Source organism: Canis lupus, chromosome 12, assembly GCF_011100685.1.
Source record: "Canis lupus familiaris isolate Mischka breed German Shepherd chromosome 12, alternate assembly UU_Cfam_GSD_1.0, whole genome shotgun sequence".
In the NCBI taxonomy this organism is placed as follows: Eukaryota; Metazoa; Chordata; class Mammalia; order Carnivora; family Canidae; genus Canis; species Canis lupus.
This window is the reverse complement of record NC_049233.1, coordinates 69289882-69311493: the sequence shown is the minus strand read 5'-3', so window position 1 is coordinate 69311493 and position 21612 is coordinate 69289882. Positions and strand designations below refer to the sequence as shown.

The following is a 21612-nucleotide window of genomic DNA, read 5'->3' as shown; positions in this document are numbered from 1 at the left end:
GATTTTTTTCTTTTTTGCCAATGGAGCTTGTGCTCCTTCCCCCCCCACCACCACCTTTTTTTTTTGAACAATAGATCTTTTAAAGACAAGAATCCAATGACCTTTTCAAGGGTCATTTGGAACCTTGGGCAAAATGTAACAGTTCTTCCTGATGGATTTCCACACAAAGTTACTGGAGACTCAAAGTCTATGGTAAATAGAGTCTAGGGAAACACAAACCTGGATCTGTCTGCCAGCTGATTATTAATACATCTGAATGGCCTGAACCCTGACCTGTGCACTGAATCTCCGAGCAAAACTTCCCTTCTTCCTCTCTCTCCTCTATGGCACCGTAGTCTTACAGGCTTTGCTTATTTTCTTCTATGCTTTGCATTCGTGTAACCCCCATTACGATATTAAGTCAGATTTATTTTGTTTCCCACATCTGTTCTTCTCAGCCCCACTGATAGCACTTCGCGGCAAGATGAGCTAGGGAAAGAAAATAAGCAGAATGTGTGGGGTTGCCGGAGTAAAAATGGGGCTTTTTTTCCTTTGATCTCCAAGTCATGTTTTCCCTGCACAGCTTCCTCTACACATCTTGGCAAACGTCAGACGCTGAAGTCACACTACTGTGAAGGTTGGGAAGAGAAAAGGAGAAAGAACAGACAACTAAAGCCTCTGGAATTAACAATCAGGACTGTAGATAGCCCTTAAACATTAACCTAAATGTATATAATAAAAAAAAAAAAGCCTCAAGTGAATTTGTGCAAATTGCATATGCAAATATATGCATAAATGAAATTTTTGAGTTAAGACTCAAAATGAAAGTACTATTCAAATGATTATCTGACAGTAAAGGAAGAATTCTATCATCCACAGGAGCAAATTAATGTTGCTACAAAACTTGAAATCTTCTCCTGAAATTCCCTATTAATATTGCAGTATCAAAGCTTAAAGCATTTAATCTTCTACGATCGTTTATCTCCACAGATTTAATTATTGGCTAAAAAAAGCTAATCGTGAGTAGCGACAGAGATATGTTCATTGTCCAATTGATTCATGGCTCTTTGACCTATTTAATCATGAAAAACTAAATTCTAACCTATATTTTTTCCTAAAAGAACTAACGAGAGTTCTCTGGGCACTGAAATCCATGCTTCAGTGTGATTTTGATTTTGCATCACGATTACTTGACTCCCCATTTTTCTTCAGGTGAAAAACACAGCCATCAAACTGTAGTGCCAATTTTGCCCAGGATTCTTTTTTTTTTTTTTTTTTTTGGCCCTAAGGAGATTACAGTGAATCATTTTAAAAATCATTTTAGAAATTTAATTACATCATTGTTAGGCAGGCACGGTACCATTGCTCCCCTACGGCTCCCCTCACAAAACTCCAGAAAGGAGCTCATGGCTGTGAATGTGGACCAAGTTGCGCGTAGTGTTTAGAAGCGTTAAATCCGAGCTGAGAGAAAATTAGTCCTTTTGCAAGCAGTGAAAAACCAAGGGGATCATTTCATTGTCACCACCCAGTAGCCACCAGATGCTTAGAATTCCACGTATTTTAAGGACAAACCATTCAATGACTCCTTTGACACCCAAAGTATGCCAATAATTCAATGTATTAGTTGGATGCAAATTTTATACAATAAGGTATGGAAAGCAAACTGTAATTGGGAGTGCCAGAGTGAATGGAGCTCTATCCTTTGACAGAGCCCATTGTTGAACTCCAGCCTGAACCCCGACCCTTTACTTTGCAGGGATACAATAGCCTTTGATATGAGATGGTGGGAAACGGACTTAGAGACTCATTTCACATTCAGTTGCAATTCATCAGTTTGGCGAGGACTTTTAGCAGCTTTAATGACCACAGCAATTGATGGTTAAATCAATTTGTGCCGGTGACAGCATGGCTGGCCTCTAGACTGTAACAATCCAGGATTGCACCAGGCAGAAAAGACTCTGTTATTCAGATGTGCACGGCTCCTACTCAGCTCAGAGTGAGAACAACGGGGAGACAGTCTCTCCCAGGGCAGGCCCTGGAGAATGCACACATTCACTCCAGTGGACTACACAACGGCAGGGCTTCTTTGTAAAGTGGGGCAGTAGATTTTTTTTTTTTAAGTATTGTTGCAAGTAAAAATATACAGTAGGAGACAAAGATTTCTAATATTTGACTATATCCTAAGAGAAAGAAGCAAACCAGAAAGAATTTAGCCTTTGTTTCTTTGATCAAAATGGGTGGTCCTCCTCCTGCCACCACTAGACACGCCACCCCCCAGGAAAAAAAAATAGGAAGAAGGCAAAAGAAAATCCACAGTAGAGATTATGGCAGAGGAGGTTTACATTTAGGAAAAAAAAAAAAAAAGAAGAAGAAGAAGGTGAAATAAGAACTTAAAAAACAATACTGCATTCTGAGTCAAAAAGGAGGAAATACTGCTCCCTCTCCTGTTTATCAGAGGGATTTTTCTCCCCAAGTAGTTGGAAGACATATTTTTTTAAAATGTTTAAATATAAATGTTTATAATCAAAGAGGGCAGCGGCAGCATGGTGGGATGACTGGTATGGCTTATGCGATTTATTTAGAATAAAAAATGTTAAGTAAGCCAATACTTCGCTGAGCCTAGTGTTTAATGTTTGGGAAATTTATGTGCAAAAATTGGCATTTTAAAGGTGGGGGTAGGGACAAAAAGTCATTTCGCCAACATAATGCTCTGTGCCAGAATGAATGAGTGTAAGAATGACTGATTAAACCATACACAATACTTTACAAGTCTGCAGAAGATGTACCAAGGCATCTAAGAATAAGTACACATAATGGGGAATGTCCCCTTATTATTTAAACATCTGACTTGTAAAGGTTGGAAAACCTAAAGTCCACAGACATACTTCTCTGGACTTCTGAGGTATGATAGCTAACTTAAGTAACTGTTTAGGATTTTCAAAAAAATAAAAACAAACAGGCATTAATGCTACAGTTTTTGCAAAACAGAAATTGCCTCCCAAAGTATAGAAATCATGTTAACATAATATTAAATTTGGAATTTAATGAACTTGACTATAAGGATGGAACCTCTGTGATCCCGAGCGTTTTTTTTTTCCTACCTTGTTAAAAATCGGACCAAATAACGTAATATTTTTTTTTAAGCTATTGTGAGGAAAAGGGGGAAGGGGGATCTCTTTTAGAACCTGGGTAGATCCATGGGAAATGAATTGCATTAAACACGCAGCTATAGCACGGTGGAAAAAATGTAAACAACATTTTCCACCAGATTTGTCTAAACATTGAGAGAATATTGAGGTTGTACAGAGGAGGTCTTGGCACTGAGTCCAGAATCTGTACTTGGTAACTGGGGAGGGGAAAGAAAAGGAGGCGAGTTTCCATGGCAACGCTGGTGCCGAGAGCAAATGGAACAAGCAAGCATCTTCCCAAGGGAGGAAGGGAGCATGAAAAGTGGAAATGGAGGGGGAAGGGCAGTGGCAGCTTCTGAAAGGCTAGTTTATGCTGAATAAGTGTTTTTGTGCAAAGCTGTGACGTGATCCATGACAGGGTGCGTATTCTGAGAGATGTGACATCCTCTGGTCATGCGCCGCTCGGGTGATTAAAGATCACTCTGCCTGGGAATGTGTATTTGTCTTACCCTCTTCAGTTTAGCTGCATACAGAGAGTGGACTCATGTCGATGTGCACATTGTCCTCCACCTTCACAATAAAATACCATGAGGCGACTAGACTAGAACTTCACATGCATTTTTTTCTTATCATTGTACCCAGGAGTGATGTGGGGGGGGGGGGGGACTTTTATTTCCCTCTCTTAGAGGAAGAGGAGGAACTATAAAGGCAGATAGATGTGGTTTCTCATACTTTTGACTGTAAAACTCTGATTCACAATCCTGACAGCAGTGTTTCGCGTGTCACAAGGGTGTATACTTGTTCCGAAGGAATACGAGCGTCTAAAAGCTAACCTTATTCGTCTGGCTAAAACCATCATTATGAATATTTTCTTCTGATTATAAGTGGCCTTCGCGTAAAGAGGAAAACAGTAATGGCACCAAGAACAGGTGACAGATGGAGGCCTAGCTTTCCTCAATGCTCTAGAAAGAAACACATGGCCACTGAAGTACAAAGGCCTTTCATTCGAGGTCAGATTATATTGCAAATTAGCACCACATAGAAGAGCCCCGAGAAAATGTGGGCTTGGTCGCACAGGAGTTAAACTTACACCATTGTCCCACGATTTAAAAACAAAAACCAGGATCAGAATATATACCGGTCTGTAAACTCTGTGAGGCAGTAGTTATGTCTCCCCTTCTCCCATCCTATTTCCAGCACACCCCCCACCCAGAGCCTACACGTAGCAGATGCTCAATACATATTTGTTGACTATTGAAAGAGTAAGTAAGATGAATCATTTTTCAAAATTGTGAGACACAACTTGTAAATGCGCAGGAAAGGAATGAACCTTTATTCACCATCTCCGATATGCCAGGCAGCATGCTCATGTTCTCTCACTGAGTGCTCACCAATACCTAGGAGGGTGGTCGTTTATCATCCCCATGTTACAACTGGGAATAGAGAATCCCTGGAAGCCTCACTTACTTGCCCAAATGTACACCATGGATTAAGCAGAGATTCAAACTCAACCCACTCATGATCTTTCAACTTTTCCATCCTGCTTACTTTATACCAGACAGCAATGACTAACTCCCACTTTGTTCTGACCTAAAGAACTAAAATGTGATGAATTCATCATCATACTCATCAAGTCTCATTGGGAACCCTCTAAAAGCTCGGGGAACAGTGCTTCAGATCTCCTTCCACCTGCTCCTTGGAAGACAGTGAAGGCCAGGATCGGAAATTAAAAGCTAGATTAACCGAATACAGCTCTCAGCCCTTCACATATAATGGAGCTAAGATTCTGTGGAAGTAAAAGCAGCTGTGTTCCTAAGTTCAAATGGAATCTTGGTGCAGCCCATATTTCTCCTGTCTACTCTTTTGTGTTGCTTCCTACCTTCTGTGATTCAGTGTCTGCCAAGACTGAGCCCCCCTGGACTGACAAAGCTCTACCCGGATCCATCTCAACCCCTTCCTTTCCCCCATCTTCCTTCTATTGACTCCATTAAAAAAAAAAAAAAAATCAATTCCAGTGAATCCAATGGCATCTCCATTTCATTATCAGTCAACATATTTTACTCTAAACTTAGTCTTCATAGAATAATTCTTCACTACACGTTCATGATCTTCTCTTCCTTCTGAGTGCAAGCTGTTGTTTTTCTTCTCCCTGTCTTCCAAGGATCATAAAACTCCCAAATTCCCACCAACATTTTGAGATCATTATTCTTTCACCCTTGTTTAAAAAGGTAGGATGCACCTTTATTTACGTGTCCACTAACTATGAACAGATAATCCTACGACACCCATTGTCTGAGGACATGATTTTGTTTTCCATAAATCTCATTTCACTCCATTTTTTTGTCTCCAAATGACACTCCTTGAAAGTAAGTTTCAAACAGGTTAAATAACTGACCTAGTTTTTGAAGTGGAGTGGGAATTGGCCCCCACGGACGTTCTCTTCACAGCATCATCCTTCCTCTCTATCTGATTAAACTGACCTCTTTCTGCCATCTACCAATTTTCACATGCATCCACAGTCCCTGAAGGCTCTGTCAATTGACTCATATTGTTCCTCTCCATTGCTAGCATCCTGGGGCTTGCCAATGTTCCCCGTGATCATGTATCTTAGCACGTATCTATGCTCTGCCCTGATAATCTTATCCTATATTTCAGAAACCTACTCTCATGGGTATACCCAAACCAGTTTCTCAAAATGTGGCCAAGAAGACCTCTGATGATCACCAATGGTGTCAGCAAACATGTGGCAATTTAGAGCAAAAGATAATGAAACTACCTTGTTGACTTTCATTTCACAAATCTCCTTCACTTATTCCGTAAGTATTCATCACACACTAATGAATTGCCAGACACTATTGTAGGCACTGAAGATAGAGCAGGGAACAAGACAGGTGAGATCTTGTTTTCATGGGACTCATGATCTTAGGGAGAAATAAACAATTGTAAGTTATTATACAATGAAAGAAAAAAAGCAACAGAGCACCAAATAGTCAAATATAATATTCATCTACTCAACAAATATTTCCTTTTGTTCCTCCTCTGTGTCAATCACTGTTGTACATAGTGTGGATGTAGCAGCAACCACAAAATGCTAAATCCAGAAAATATTTACTCCCAAGATAGATAATAATGACCTTATCATTAGAGTAGAAATTCTTTTAACCAGACTTGGTCCATGATCATCAACATATCATGAGAACTTGTTCTTTATCATTGCTAGGGTGTCTGGGATTAAAACACGAAGGTGTTTGTGTAATCATCTGTTCTGTTCTGTGTGTAAGGATCGTTGCTCGAGTGTTCAGCTGAGAGCTCCTCAGAACCATGAGTCTCCTTGGTCAAGAAGTTGAGCAGGTCTAGGGCTTCTTATCTACTGAACAGGATGGGGATTTTTGTTTGTTTTCCCCAGAATAATCGATGCCCCTGTTCTCTGAGAGACTCCTTTTTTTGGGGGGGGAGGCAGGGAGGGAGATCATTTCTGAGCAAATAACAATAAATAAATTTATTTCTAAGTATAGGGCATGAGGATATAAGATATGTAAATGATATGTATTCGTATATGTGATAAATAACATGCAATAATAAAATAATGTAATAGAGAGAGAGAGATGAGGGATAGGGTTTGAGGGAAAAAGAGAATAAATAGGATGTTGTCGGGGAGACCCTTCAGAAAGAGAAGGCTTAAGAACTAAAGAATGAGAAGTGCCAGAAACTCCATTGTTTTTAATAACCATCACAGGCTTACAGGGCCTACCTGTGCAACACTGAAGTAGTCAATATGTTATATCCAACACTTAAGTTTAAAGTCTTCTCAGCTAATATGTTGTTTCAGAACCTACCTGGTTTTGTTCGCAGTTGTTATTATGCTGTAACATATCTCAAATTCAGAAAAAAAAAAGTGGATCAATGACTCCAGAGTTGTTTATTAAAACACAAATGTGGCAAAAATCATCCACAGATTACTACAACCAGGAAAGTCACTTATAGTGTACCAGACCCCAGGATAACATCTGATGTGAACTTCTCTGTGCAAGACAAGTGAATCTGCAAGTGTAATCATTTCACATAAGTAAAGGAGGACAAAACAAGAATACTCTACATAATAATGAATATCTGAAAATTCAATTTTATTGAACCAGTGATCAATAAGTCTCAGTGCATTTCCTGTTGAAAGTACCTCAAATAATGGTATAAAACCATAAAAGCTTTTACATTGTTTCCCAAAAAAGCACAGTGACCTCTCTGGTAAACCAACTGACTTTTTCCAGAATGAGGAACAAATAATGGTTTCCAGTATAGAAGAGATGAATTTATTGGCCAGAGGCGGAAGAGAAACTGAACAACAGAGGCAACAAAATCGTAGGCCTCATAGCGCAAACAAGTATAAACCTACTATGGCTGGGAAGTTTACAAGACTATTAGCAAAGTCAATTTAAGAGCAAGAGAGAGTATGTGTGTATATGGGGAAGAAAGCCAAAGGAGCTGCACGCAAGATACACCAGCATATTTTGCAATTATCGACAATGTATGATGTAGAAGAGCAATTGCAGTTACGTCTGTGTGCTGACCAATAGTTCGCTTTATGGTTCTACAGATGCCACTAACGTGTAGAGCACGAACTAGGTCCTAGTACGTGCGGGATGCGTATGAGAGGAAAGTACTAGGTGATGACTTGTTCTGTTAATCATTGAAAATCCACAGCCACGAAGACGTGAGTCTGGGTGCATAGTGACTATTCTGGTTCATTTAGATCAATGCTGACAAATTTCGACGATGTGTGCCACAACAGGCTACGTTGCTACCCACGTAAAGCTAACTGCACCTGCTTAGCAAGCGATCCATGGCTTCATTCACAGAGACTGTTGGTAATGAGCCCTTTATCTCCTGATGCAGGGTCAGTATGGAAGGAAACCTGAAACTTGGTGAACATAATTAAATGAGATCCCTGGGTGTATGGTTTTTGAATACTTTAAGGAGAAATAGATTGATCAGGAACTATAAGAAAGCTCGCTGGTTGTTGAAGGAAAAAATACCTCTATTTTTGAACTAAGGAACAGGTTATAAATACTTTATAACGACACTGATATTGCTCATAACAGTTTCAAGTGACTTTCTCAAATACTCTACCTCAAATAACCTGCACTTCAATATAAAAAATTGCACATTTCAATGTTGAGAATCATTTGAAAAAAAAAAAAAAACTACCAGGATTTCTTACAGACATGGAATCGCTGTGTTAACAGGTCAGCTGCTCAAAGCTCCATGCCTTCCCAAACCTTCACCGTTTTTTTTCACTTATGAGAGAAATTGATACCATATAATCAAGCTTTTTGTTTTTAATTGTGGCAAAAAAGAAAGAAACCCACTAAACAAAATTTATCATCCCAACCACTTTTAAGTGGACAGTTCAGTAGTGTTAACTGTATTCATATCACTGTGCAACAGATTCCTAGAACTTTCCATCTTGTAAAATTAAAATTCTATACCCATTGGACAACAACTCCCCATTTCTACCTCCTCCTCACACCTAGCAAACCATCTTCTATCTTCCATCATGCTATCTTCAAACTTTTATCTTCTAGGAGTTTGATTACTTTAAGTACCTCATATAAGTAGAATCATACAGTATTTGTCTTTTTGTGATTGACTCACTTCACCTGGTGTGACATTCTCAAAGTTCATCTGTGTTGCAACATGAGACAGGATCTCCTTTTTTAAGGCTGCATAATACTCTGTTGTGTGTATCTCCTACATTGTGTTTGTCCATTCATCTGTCAATGGACATTTGGGTTGTTTCCACCTCTTAGATATTGTGATTAATGCTGCATTGAATACTGGTATGCAAATATCTCCTGAGATCCTGCCTTCAATTCTTTTGAATACATACTCAGAGTGGGAATACTGGATCATGGGGCCATTGTATTTATAATTTTGGGGGGAATTTCCATACTACTTATCATAGGGGTGCCCCATTTTATATTTCCACCAACAGTGCACAAGTGTTCCAATTTCATCACATCCTTGCCAAGACTTGTTACTTTCTGGTGGGTTTTGTTGCTGTTGTTGTTGTTGATTGGTTTGGTTTGGTTTTTGGTTTGTTTGGCATTTTTGCTAGCCTTCTCAATGGGTATGAGATAACTCATCATGTTTTGCATATCTCTAGTGATTAGTGATGTTGAGCATCTTCTTGGCTTGTTGACCATTTGTATGTTTTTTTCAGAGAAATGTCTATTCAAATCCTTTGCTTACTTTTTAATTGGGTTATTTGATTTTTTGTTGTTTTTGAGCTGTAGCTCTTTATCTACTCTGGTTAACCCTTAGTCGCATATATGATTTGCAATGGTTTTTTCTCATTCCATCGGATGCCATTTACTTTGTTGATTGCTTCTTTTTTTTTTTTAAACTGAATTTCTTTGAACCATTCCAACTCACTTCTTTTTTTTTTTTTAAGATTTTATTTATTCATGAGAGACACAGAGAGAGAGAGAGAGAGAGAGGCAGAGACACAGGCAGAGGGAGAAGCAGGTTCCATGCAGAGAGCCTGATGCAGGACTCGATCCCGGGACTCCAGGACCATGTCCTGGGCCAAAGGCAGGCACTAAACCACTGAGCCACCCAGAGATCCCCCAATTGTGTCTTTTGATGTGCACAAGTTTTTAAGTTTGATGCAGTTCCATTTGTCTATTTTTACTTTTGTTGCCCATTGCTTTTGTTGTCATAGCCAAGAAACTACTTTCAAATCCAATAAAATAAAGCACTTCTCCTATGTTTTCTTCTGGGAGTTTTATAGCTTCAGGTCTTACATTTAGGTCTTTAATCTATTTTGACTTAATTTGTGTATACAGTGTAAAGTAAGGATCTTACTTTATTCTTTTTCATGTGGATATTCAGTTTGCCCAGCACCATTTGTTGAAGAGTCTCACCCTTCCCTGTGGTGTGGTCTTGCCACCCTTGCTGAAGATCATTTTACCATATATGAAAGGATCTTATTTTTAAGCCACATTCAAATTCTCAAAAATTAATATCTAATTTCCAGAGATAAATACAACTAAATGGATTAAAAATGTTGTTGTATTTCTCTCCAAACTTCTACACTGAGTGGGCAATGCTTGTTAGCAGTCCTGGAAGTAGTTTAAGTTAATTTCTGCACACATTCAATCTGAGCATTCAACACTGTTTGACAGCTGCCAAATAAGTATTTCCATGCTACAAACTCATGATTGTGAGGCTAGAATTAACTTAATACAAATAAAGCCTGAGAATAGAGAAACTATTGAGTATAGTTCCTAATCTGTGCATTAAGCCATCTATAATTGAGATTGATATCAAGATGTCAGTGAAAAACTAGGAAAATCCCCTCACTAATACTAAATAATGATCATCATTATTTTTCCCCCATTCTGCTTCACCCGTTTTGTCCATCCCTCAATGATCGTTTTTCTTAACACACATTAAAATGTAGTTTGCCCTTTATTTTTTATATTGTGACAATTTTTCTACTTAGTTCAATGTTAGTTTATTATACCCCACATATCCATTAAATGAGGTAAGACCACACTTTGGAAAGCTCTGCCTTAAATCTGTGACTTAATCTACAATTTAAATCTACAACTGCTTTAACAGTGCAATCCAATAGAAAATAAATGCAAGCCATATATGCAATTTTAAGTGTTCTAGTAGCCACGTTAGAAAAGATGTAATAGGCGATGTTAACTTTAATAATATATTCCTTTTAAAATGCCCCAAATATTATTATTTCAACATGGGTTAAATATTTTTAAGATATTGAGATATTTTGTATTCTTTTCTTCCCAGCACGTATTCACAATCTGGTCCATATTGTGCATTTGCAGCACTTCTCACTTGCTCTTACATCTCGACTCGGAGCAGCTGCATGTGACTAGTGACTACTGTACCAGACCGCACAGTCCTGAAACTTTAACCTTACAAATCAGATTCTCTGATCTTAACCTTCTTCGCATTGACTTCTTTCAATATCTTTCTGTCACTAAACCTAAATTTAAACCCCAAAGAGATCCTTTCCTTTGATGCTACACTTCTCTGAGTCCAATGATTCCCCGAGGCCTTTGCTAGGAAAGCCCTCCTTTAGGAAAGCTCTCTAGTCAATGTGCTTCACTGGCCAGACCATTCTGGAATCCTGAACCAATTTGAGCACTCACCTTCCTATTTCTTTTCCAGACCACGGACACTACCAAAGAAAGTATATAACCATGCCGATTGGCATCATTTCACATATATCCCTTTCACCCTGCGTGGGTATGCGAGGGTCTTCAACTCTCCATTATATATTACAGTCACTGTAGTCCCTTTCCACTCCTTCAGCAGACAGTCATTGGTAGAAGCCCCTTCTACTGTCCCATGATATTCCTTCCCCCCACAGTCTTAGCAGACTGTCTAGTCCCCTATTTCAGAGGGAGTAGAGGTGATCAAGCATGCCCAACAGTCAGACACTTGCCTCTTCAAGGCAAATCCCTTCCACCTGAACTCTTCAACCCATCCTCTCCCAGATTTCTCAGTGACTTTGTGTGAAAAGCAAGAGCACCGGCTGACATCCAAGTTAAATATTAATGTAATTACTCAGCTTCTTAAGGAGACTTTACATTATTGTTCCCATTCTGGCACTAGATATGGGACTTTCAGCAAATGTTTCCATACCTCAGCTTTCTCATCTTAAAAGCTAGGCTGGGTGAATTCTATTGTTCCTTTTAGTTCCAGTGTTTTAGACTCTACAGTCCTGCATAACAGAAAATGAGCTTTGATGTGCTGAACAGAATCAGAGGAGAGGAAAATGAGTATGTGTAGGACCAGGTGGCCTCCATTCCTTTCTGGATCTGCAACCTCACATTGACCCGAACCTCTTCGGGACACTGTTCTTCATCTATAAAGTTGAGTTAGTAACCAATCCACAGAATGGCTCTGAAAACTTAAAGGCACAGCACCTACATGGACAGGTGTCTCCTAGGACAGTGCTATGCCAGAGCAGGGACTCAATTTCCATTAATTGTTTCAGTCAAGGGCAGAGGCATTGTGGAGGTTGTTGCCTGTCTGCTTACAGACACAACTGCGCCCTGTTCTTGCAAACTACATTTCCCAGGTTCCCCTGTTAACTGGTTTTCTGGCACATTTGGCCCCTCAGAGGCACTGGTTGGTAACTAAAGGTGGAAGGAGGGAAAAATAGAGAATTCTTTTTTTTTTTTCTATGCCTCGGCAGCATTTAACATGGCTCCAGCTCCCTGTCAGACACCCCCTACCTTAATGGTCCTATGTCGTTTGTCACAAGAGATAGCCCCTAATTCTGGGTTCTACTTATACCACCTTCTGTGTCCCTTTGCCCCTCCTGAGGTTCATCCCTTTGTTTAACATATTTAGTGAATCCCACTTCCTGGCTGGACCCTGACTGATGCAGCCATGACAGTGTCATTTGTCTTTGGGGAATGGATGAGGATTTTAACACTGCGAGTAAAGGAATGGGCCAGGTAACCTATAAAGACCCTTATTCGGTTTCAATCACCTAATTCTTACACTTTGTTAAATTCAAACAGTCATTACATTAATTTCACAGCCTAATGTTTAGTTTCAGAGCTTCTCAGAGAAGTGCTAGGTTCACAGAATGAGCAAAATTTGGGGATATAAAACTTGGTGAGTCCAATGCACCGCAGCTGGTCTTAATAGCAAAGCCACAGGGTAGAAATCGTATGCATCAGACTACCCTGGGCCAGACCAACTGTATTTTATGATCACAGGTCCGGTTTTCCCACAGCATATCCTCCCACAGCTAATGGCTTCCATGATTTGAAACTCTTTCCCCATTCCTGCAGGCCTTGCTGCTTTGGAATGTTGAGGTTTCTAATGCTAATCTTAACCACATTCTCTCCTCTGTGTTATGCACTAGGATGGATCAAAGCAGATTCATATGCAAGAAATAAGATTTTCGGAAAATAAAACTCAAACTTTTCTTGGGCTTATACACTAAATGAGAATTCATTTCTTGTATACCACATTATTTCTCAGAAATACTTTCTGTCTGGAGCTAATAGACGCCTTGCCAAAAGTTCAAATCTCTTAGAAAAACCACATTAATGGTTTCCCCTGACCTCCCAACCTCTTCACCTCTGTGCTCCTCTGTTGCAATGTCAAACATTCTGTTAGCAGGTAATGAAATGGAGATTCAAACTTGAGAATGCTGCTGTCACAATCTGCACTCTCAATCACTGCCCAAACTGAGAGATGGGTTCTTTAGTAAATGCCTCCATAGTTGTAATGTGTTTTTTTTTTTTTTACCTAAAATGTTTTAATTTAAATTTTAAATAATTCCAGACTTTAAAAAAGTTACAAAAATTACATAATTTTCATATTCCCTTCCCTCAGACTCCCCCAGCACAGTTACCCAAATGAAGAAATTAATATTAATACACTACTAATTAACAATACTAATCTATAAATATTATTCAGATATCGCCAACTGTCCCATTAATGACCTTTTTTCTGACTCGAGATCCAATCCAAGACCAAACATTACATTTACTTGTCATATCTCCTTGGTGTCCTTCATCTGGAACAGTGCTTCAGTTTTTCTTTGTTTTTCATGATCTTGATACTTTGATGCCATTATTTTGTCAACTGGCCACTTGAGTGTCCACAATAATCTTAAGGCTCAAGAAAGCTGGACATTGATCAGCAGGAAGTGTCCAAACCTTAACAGAAAGACGTGGAATTGGTATACATCAAACCCTATATTTGATGGGATGCAATGGCCTCTCAAGGAGAATCCACGGGTCTTGACCTTGTGGCAACTAGGCTCAGGTGCCCTCTCCAAAGCAAGCAATCTCGCGACCAGCAATCCTTTCTCATAGCACTACTGGTTTGTAATGAATTAGAGAAATATTTCATTCTGCTGGGTAATCTCTATGAATATGATCTCTCAAGCATTTTCTGCCCCAAACCAATTATCTTGAGAAGCATATGAAGGAATTTAGTTCGTTTTCCTGTACGTGTTCTTCTTGAGCATTTCCAGATAACTGGCTCCAGATGAATTCCTCACATGGATGAAAGCCATCAATATCACATTTCTATTGTGATATAAGTATGACAGGCAGTGTCTCCATGTTTTAAAATCTAAGTTAGTTATTTGCCAGTTTCAGGTTATTACCTATTTTAATTCCTTAGATGATCCAGGCAATACAGCCATTGATGTTGCTTAGACTAATCCCTGTCTCAGCCATAACTATCACACTAGAATTTTTCTCAATGGATATTCTAAATATTGAACATAACAACATGGGGGGAAAAGACAAAAGTTCTTTTAAGTTATCATGTAATTCATGTAATATAAAATAGGCATGTTTCAAATTGGTGGCTGCTGAGGAGTGAGGGCTTTCTCATACAGTTCAATAAAAGACTACTCATGATCCTCCTATGACCATTCTTGGTTCCTTCTTGGACTTGATCGTGAAAATTCTCATTCGTTGGTCAATGTGATAAACTCAATACTTTTCCATACTGATAAGTAAGACTACATTAATACTTTGTAAAGCAATAACAGTTCTCACGCTTACTGGTTTTTGGACGCCTTTATGCCCTTAAAGGTTATTGAGAACTCCGAAGAGTTTTTGTTTTACTGGGTTTTATCCATTACTGTCTACCATGATTGAAATTGAAACTGCAAATAGGGTGCCTGTGTGGCTCAATCAGTCAAGTGCCTCAGCACAGGACATGATCCAGAGTCCTGGGCTTGAGCCCCACATCCTCCCCAGCAGGGAGCTTACTTCTCCCTCTCCCTCTGCCTTTCTTTCCCCCCTGCTTATGCTCTCTGGCTCTCTCTTTGTCAAATAAATAAATAAAAATCTTGGGATGCCTGGGTAGATGTTTGGGATGCTCTAGTAGAGCCCCTCAATATCTGACCCATTCAGATGTCCTCAGACCAATAGACTGAATCCTCTTCATCCAATTCCCTAAAATCTTGGGATGGCTCAGCGGTTGAGTGTCTGCCTTCGGCTCAGGGCATGATCCCCTCCCGGGATCCAGTCCCACATCTGGCTCCCTGTGGCAAGCCTGCTTCTCCCTCTGTCTGTGTATCTGCCTTTCTCTCTGTGTCTCTCATGAATAAAAAAATAAATTCTTTTTTAAAAAATTAAAATATTTAAGAAAAAATCAAAACTGAGAATATTTTAAAACATTTATATATCAATTCACTTAAAATAATTATTCTTCTTTGGTCATCCAAAAATGGGCATTGCCATAATTTAATAAAATCCTTGCCTCCAAAAAATATCTTTAGTCACCACTTTTAGCACATGCACTTAGAAGATATAAAATTGATTGGAGGAGATAATAGGTTAGGACCCACCAAAAAAAAAAAAAAAAAAAAAAAAAACTTTCAAAAATAAAAATGGGACTAAAATGATCAAGAAATTTTATAAATTGACCCAAGGAGCCAAAAGATGACAGTACTTTGTATTGTATTATATCACTCTGAAATTTGTTACCAAGATTTCTTAAGTCATTTCCCTACCGTATTTTCACTTCTCAAAATCAAATCCTAAAGGCTTTGCTATCACTCAGTTCAAATACTGTTTCATATTGCAACTTCTTATATATTACCAAATTTTAAATTGACCTCATTCAGCTTCAATATTCTTACAAAAACCTACAAAGTGTGACTACTTAATTGTCACAAATAAAGCTTTTATCTTTATTAAAGTCCTTTAGAAAAAAAATTAAAAAGGAGATTTAAATCTCCAAGCACAGGAAATAGATGAAATAATACTTTAACCACCACCATTCCACTAGTCATTTGAAAGCAGCAGGCCTGCAGGCAGTTCTTAACTTGGGCTATCCTGGTTCCTGACCCAACCATTTCTCATTAGAAGCTCCATGTAATGTCTGCAATGAATAAATAGGCTTCTGGAACATAACATGACTCAATAAAAATAACCTTATCCAAAAGCCTTTTTAGTTGTAGAGTTATCAAATCTCATGATATATTTAATAATTATTTCTGATACATTTCTTCTAGAAATCATCTTCTGTATCACCACCACCACCACTGCTCCCAGATATTTTTAATAATAGACTCAAGTAGTAAAGTCAAGGCCTTGACTTCATATATTTCCTTAAAATTGCTGCCCCAAACATAAGCTGTTTATAGGTTTCAAGTCGGATTGAAATACCCGCAGATGCATCACTTCTAATTAATGATCAAAACATAAGCTTTTAGTTTTTCTAATAGTATTCTCTCAACCTAATTGGGAGGTACCCTAATTAGAATTCTGGTTATAAATGAAAACCGACTCAAATTATCTTACAAAAACAACAGAGTTCATTGGGTGTATACAGGGCCAATTCATTGAACTGAGAAAGAAAAGCAGAAATTGAGACAGTCTTACAGACTTTGGGAACTGCAATCAAAAATTCAAATGCTGCTGGGGCACCAGGTCAGCATCCAACTCTTGATTTCGGCTCAGGTCATGATCTCAGGGGTGTGAGATCGAGCCCCACCATGGGCTCCACAATTACAGGGGGTCTGCTTGAGAGTCTCCCTCTTCCCCCATGGCTACCCTCCCCCAGCTCACATGTGCGCTCTTTGAATAAACAAACAAATATATAAAATCTTCTTTAAAAAATTCAAATGGCCCCTCTTACCTCCTTTTCTCTGTTTCTCCGTGTGAGCAGTGTATGCAGGCACGTCTTACCTTGACTGCTCTCTACTTGTGGGTTCTTCTTCTAGGTTTCATCTCTGCCAGGAAACATGTACGTCAGCAGCTCTGGGGTTCCATCCTTGCAACTCCAACAACAGAAAGAGGAGGCCTAACTAGTGTCATGCACCCATCTTTTAAATCAAACTAGCTGGAAGTTAAGAACCCCCAATTGGACAACCACAGGTAGTGTGACCACTCCCAGGACAAGATGTGGAGGGAAGTCCAGCCAAAACTACTTGGCTGGAGTCAAGGAAGGGAAGGTTCTCAAGGGAAGATGAAACATACTTCCAGAAGAATGGGACAGAGTGGTGCTTTTCAAAGAAAACAAAAGATATTGACTATAGATAACTTCTCTTATCTACTACAAATACTGACTTTAAAATTATCAAGTGTGTTTTAAATTTAATTAATTGTTCAGCTCCATCAATTTTTGTTCATCTTAAAATAACTAATCTTGGGGCGCCTGGGTAGCTCAGTGGTTGAGCGTCTGCCTTTGGCTCAGGTTATGATCTCGGGGTCTTGGGATCGAGTGTCTCATCGGGTTCCCCGCGGGGATCCTGCTTCTCCCTCTGCCTGTATCTCTGCCTTTCTTTCTGTGTCTTTCATGAATAAATAAAGAATAAACAATCTTTCTTTTACTCCTCATTTCACAACCACTACTCTAGTAGAGCCCCTCAATATCTGACCCATTCAGATGTCCTCAGACCAATAGACTGAATCCTCTTCATCCAATTCCCTAAAGCTTCACTTTCACACAAACCCTGCCCTGCCCTAGTCAAAGAGGCCCCACCAATAGCTCTTCCTGACAAGTGTCATAGTTCTTTGCATTTCTCAGATCCTAGAATGCCTCTCCCTCGCCCACCTTTGTTTTCAGTCCTGAACCCTTCCTTTAGCTACATCTATCAGGTTCTAATCTGATGTCTTCCCATGCAATCAGCTCTTACTTTCCTTCTCCTCCTGCCAGCACATACAATCCAGGGCACATTATATAAATCTTTACTGTTGCAATTCTTGTGCATTAGACCAGCAGCCTGAGGAAAGGTGTTCTAGTTTTGTACCTGCTGCTGTATCTGTCCAGCCTACAGCTCCTCAGGCTCTTCCTAATTCTGAGTTTAGGTTTACTTTGCTCATCATACTTTGCTTAGGTTCTATATTTCCCTTATACATTATTGTTCACATTTTTTATCTTACCCTTTCAATGGGTTATTCCCTAAACAATGCAAGGCCTTAGTAAACCCTGGGTAGCTGGGTATAATTCCAATGCAAAAAGTAAAATGCTCTAGTTTTTAAACAGTAGTTGCATTATCTGGATTCTAAGTGGCTTTGCCTTACTACAGTACATTACTAAGACTTCAACCCTCATTTACTGAATAAGCAAAATAATGTTTAATAAGAGCGATAATTGCAGGAAATGGAGATGGACAATAGTGGAATCTCATAGCACAGACCTGGATTTATTTCAGACCTGAGAATATGGAAAAAATAAGATAATCACTAAATGCAAAAATATATCAGTTGTGGAAGAAGGCAACATGAAGTAACCAGAGGAAGAAGTAAAAAAGAAGCATAATCCATCACTTGTTCTTCAGCTTCTATAAGATGTATCTGCTTTGAGCTTTATAACTTAGTGGCTTTTTCTTCTTAGAGCACTCTTCCACCTCAAAGTAGTTTCTGGATACCACATTTAAAATAAAAGTTAAATAGAGACGCTGGGGTGGCTCAGTGATTGAGTGTCTGCCTTTGGCCCAGGGCGTGATCCTGGAGACCCGGGATCGAGTCCCACATCAGGCTCCCTGCATGGAGCCCCCTTCTCCCTCTGCCTGTGTCTCTGCCTCTCTCTCCCTCTGTGTGTTTCTCATAAATAAATAAATAAATAAATAAATAAATAAATAAATAAATAAAATCTTTTAAAGAAATAAAAAATAAATGAAAATTAAATAGAGTAAATTAAACTACCTCAACTTTATGTCTTGAAACCTTAGTACGTGCAATTCTGATGCCTATTGCTGTTTGCTCACTGGCCTGGCAATGACACACCCGTACAGCTTCCCAGTGTTTGCGAGACTTTCTCTGTGCCGCTGGAGAGGCATGCCCCAAACTCTAGCAATAGGATATGTGTGAATATAAGTCCTGCTGGACCCTCTAAAATGAGAGCTCCTAAGACTCAGGCAAGAACACCAGGTATCCTCTCTCTTCCTCTTCAGCTACCACACCAAGTCAATCCTACTGATATTCGGGCAAGGAAAATGATCAACCTTGTTTTGCTTTTTATAATTATCCCCTCTGCCAGGTAGGAAACTAGGACAATATCTCGGCATGATGAGTTTGTGATGTTCTTCTCTTTTTTGAAGCAGAGGGCAGATGACACTCCAGCTCTTTTGGAATTGTAATACGACATGATTCCGAGTCATGGCAGCATTTAGGTCATTAAGTCTAGTACCCATCCAGGACTTGCCTCCGATGACAATCACTGCCCTGAAGAGCATTTTGTTAGATAAGGGTGGGATGGGGAGGGAATACACTACACCCATTATTTCAAAGAGCTCTCGTTGCTGTGTTGCTGTGAATAAATTAGAAAAAAAAAAAAAAGGAAATCTTCTCATAAGAAGAACTTAAAGAATGCCATACTCTGCTAGTTTAGGATGCTGTGGTCTGTAATGCGAGGATACATTTATGAAGGATGTAGTCTACAGAGGAGAAAGTATGAAAAAACCCTTGGTATAACAGTGTGAGGTGCCTTAAAATAATTTTTTAAATGGAGTACAGATCTTGCTGCACCCTGCTTCCAGTAAAAGGCAAAGCAGAAAAAAAAAAAAAAAAAAACTGATACTGGTTGCTATGGCAGCAAGTGCAAAGAGTGAGTCTGAATTCTGTGTCAAGGTAATGAATTTAGCATCTACAGGAAAAGAAATGGATTTCCTGTCACACACTGTAAATCCACCACCGGAAATGAACACATTGTAGTCATTTTGGGATGTTTAAAACCCATTTAAGATGTGCAAAAGTGGTAGAAAGAGTGCATCAGATTACCTCAAGGGACTCAGTTTTTCCCCATCAGTGTGTTTCCATCCATGTCTGTGAGAGGAGCAGGAAAGAACCTTCCACATGAATCTGGCAGTTTGTACTCAGCAGGTTCCAAAGTGACTATGGCATGGCCAAGATTTTTCCTCAAGGCCTTGTTGCTGCTCTGGACTGCTAAAAGCTTCTTCTCGGGGGATGCTCTTCAGGAGGGCAGTTCACCCCTTCCTTGACCCTTGATAATTCGCTCATTCTTACTCCTGCCCATATCCAGGGCCATCCTCTAATGGGCTTTCCTGGGCCTACTCCTCAGCTCTCCCCACTCTATCACAAAAATAGTGTTGTACTATTTTTGTTATTGGTCTCTTAGGTTGGCAGTTGAATAAGCCATTTTCAAAGTAATAATAATGATGATAAGCACGTGACTATAAATACTGTATCTTACTGAACTGAGAAATATAATATATTGTTTAGGAAGCACCAGAGAGTCATATTCACTTTCACACGTAGAATGGTAACTACTTACCTAGATATGCTATATTTAGTAATGATGTCAAGATGATTATAGATGAATGCAGCGACAGACTTAAACCTCAAAAATGAAACACTAAAAATGTTAATTTTCTATTGATGGCCCTGCCTGATATGAGTAAAACAGCCCCCTTGTCTTGTAGCTCTGCCATCTGGAGCGCCTGAGCTCCAAGCATGACCTGGGAGGGAAAGAGAGACGGAGGGCAAAACCTTGGAGGTGGCATCCATTACTTCCAGCCACATCTCACTCGCCAGAAACCAGTCAGAGGACAATCAGAACTGCAAGAAAGCATATGAACATGAGCAATTTCTACAACCAGAATCTAATAAAGACTTCGTTGGGCAGTATTTTCTATTTTGACTTCTGTTATTGACAGAGAAATACAAACCAAACTTGGGTGAAATGATATAGTGGTTTCAAAATCTACATGAGAAACAATGACCTTTATTGGGAGCTGCATTGAGCCCCTTACGCTAACATTCATACTTCTCTATGATTTCTGTGTGCCTCTCCTGGTCTTCCTAAAACAGAAGGGTATGAAAAATTATCCCTAGACTCTATTAGAAAAATATTTCTGTATTAGAATATTTCTGCAAGGAACAAGAAACAAGGACAATGACAGTCTTTCATTGTACCTTCAGGCAAAATTTAAAACTTGCAATCTTAGAACCCTTTTTCTCACCTTTCAAGTATCCTTGGACTTAGTCTTCAAAGAAGTCCACTTAAAAGTGCTATTAGCACAGAATATCTTCATATCGCTTAGCAATTCCGTAACAGCATATTGATGTCAGTGAAATTGTAATGAAGTACCTTCACACCACTGATATTTCTATTATCTCTGAGAATAGTGTAGTCGGAATAACGTAAAGCATCAAATCAAATACCCTGTTAATTGTTGATGTTGCTTTATCAGATGCTAAGTAAAGACTAAGACAAAGCAGAAAGCATGAGTTGTCTCAGTCCACTTAGAAGGAAAGCAAAGAAACAGAATTCCCAAGTATAAACTTGGCTGAACCCACTTGGAAGCCCAACTTGCCTATTGCTTTAGAAATTAATGGACTGCAGATGTTACTATATTTTAACAGCATATTGTACCCAGATCAGAGACTATGCATGGTCCCAGTAGGACAGATGTTTTGTGCAGTCAGTGGAAAATTCAATCAAATAAGCTGTAATTGCAAAAGTAATTAAAGTTCATTACTTACAGTAAATACACTGAGAAAACTTCAATGGTTAAGGA

At 39.2% G+C, this 21612-nt stretch overlaps 1 long non-coding RNA gene across 1 annotated transcript; it reads left to right on the top strand.

Moving 5' to 3' along the window:
- Positions 1 to 3409: 3409 nt before the first annotated feature.
- LOC119874313 lies at positions 3410 to 20669 on the top strand. Its single transcript, XR_005367493.1, has 3 exons — positions 3410 to 3526; positions 5763 to 5923; positions 20515 to 20669. It is a non-coding gene; the product is annotated as an uncharacterized LOC119874313 (long non-coding RNA).
- The last annotated feature ends 943 nt before the right edge of the window (positions 20670 to 21612 follow it).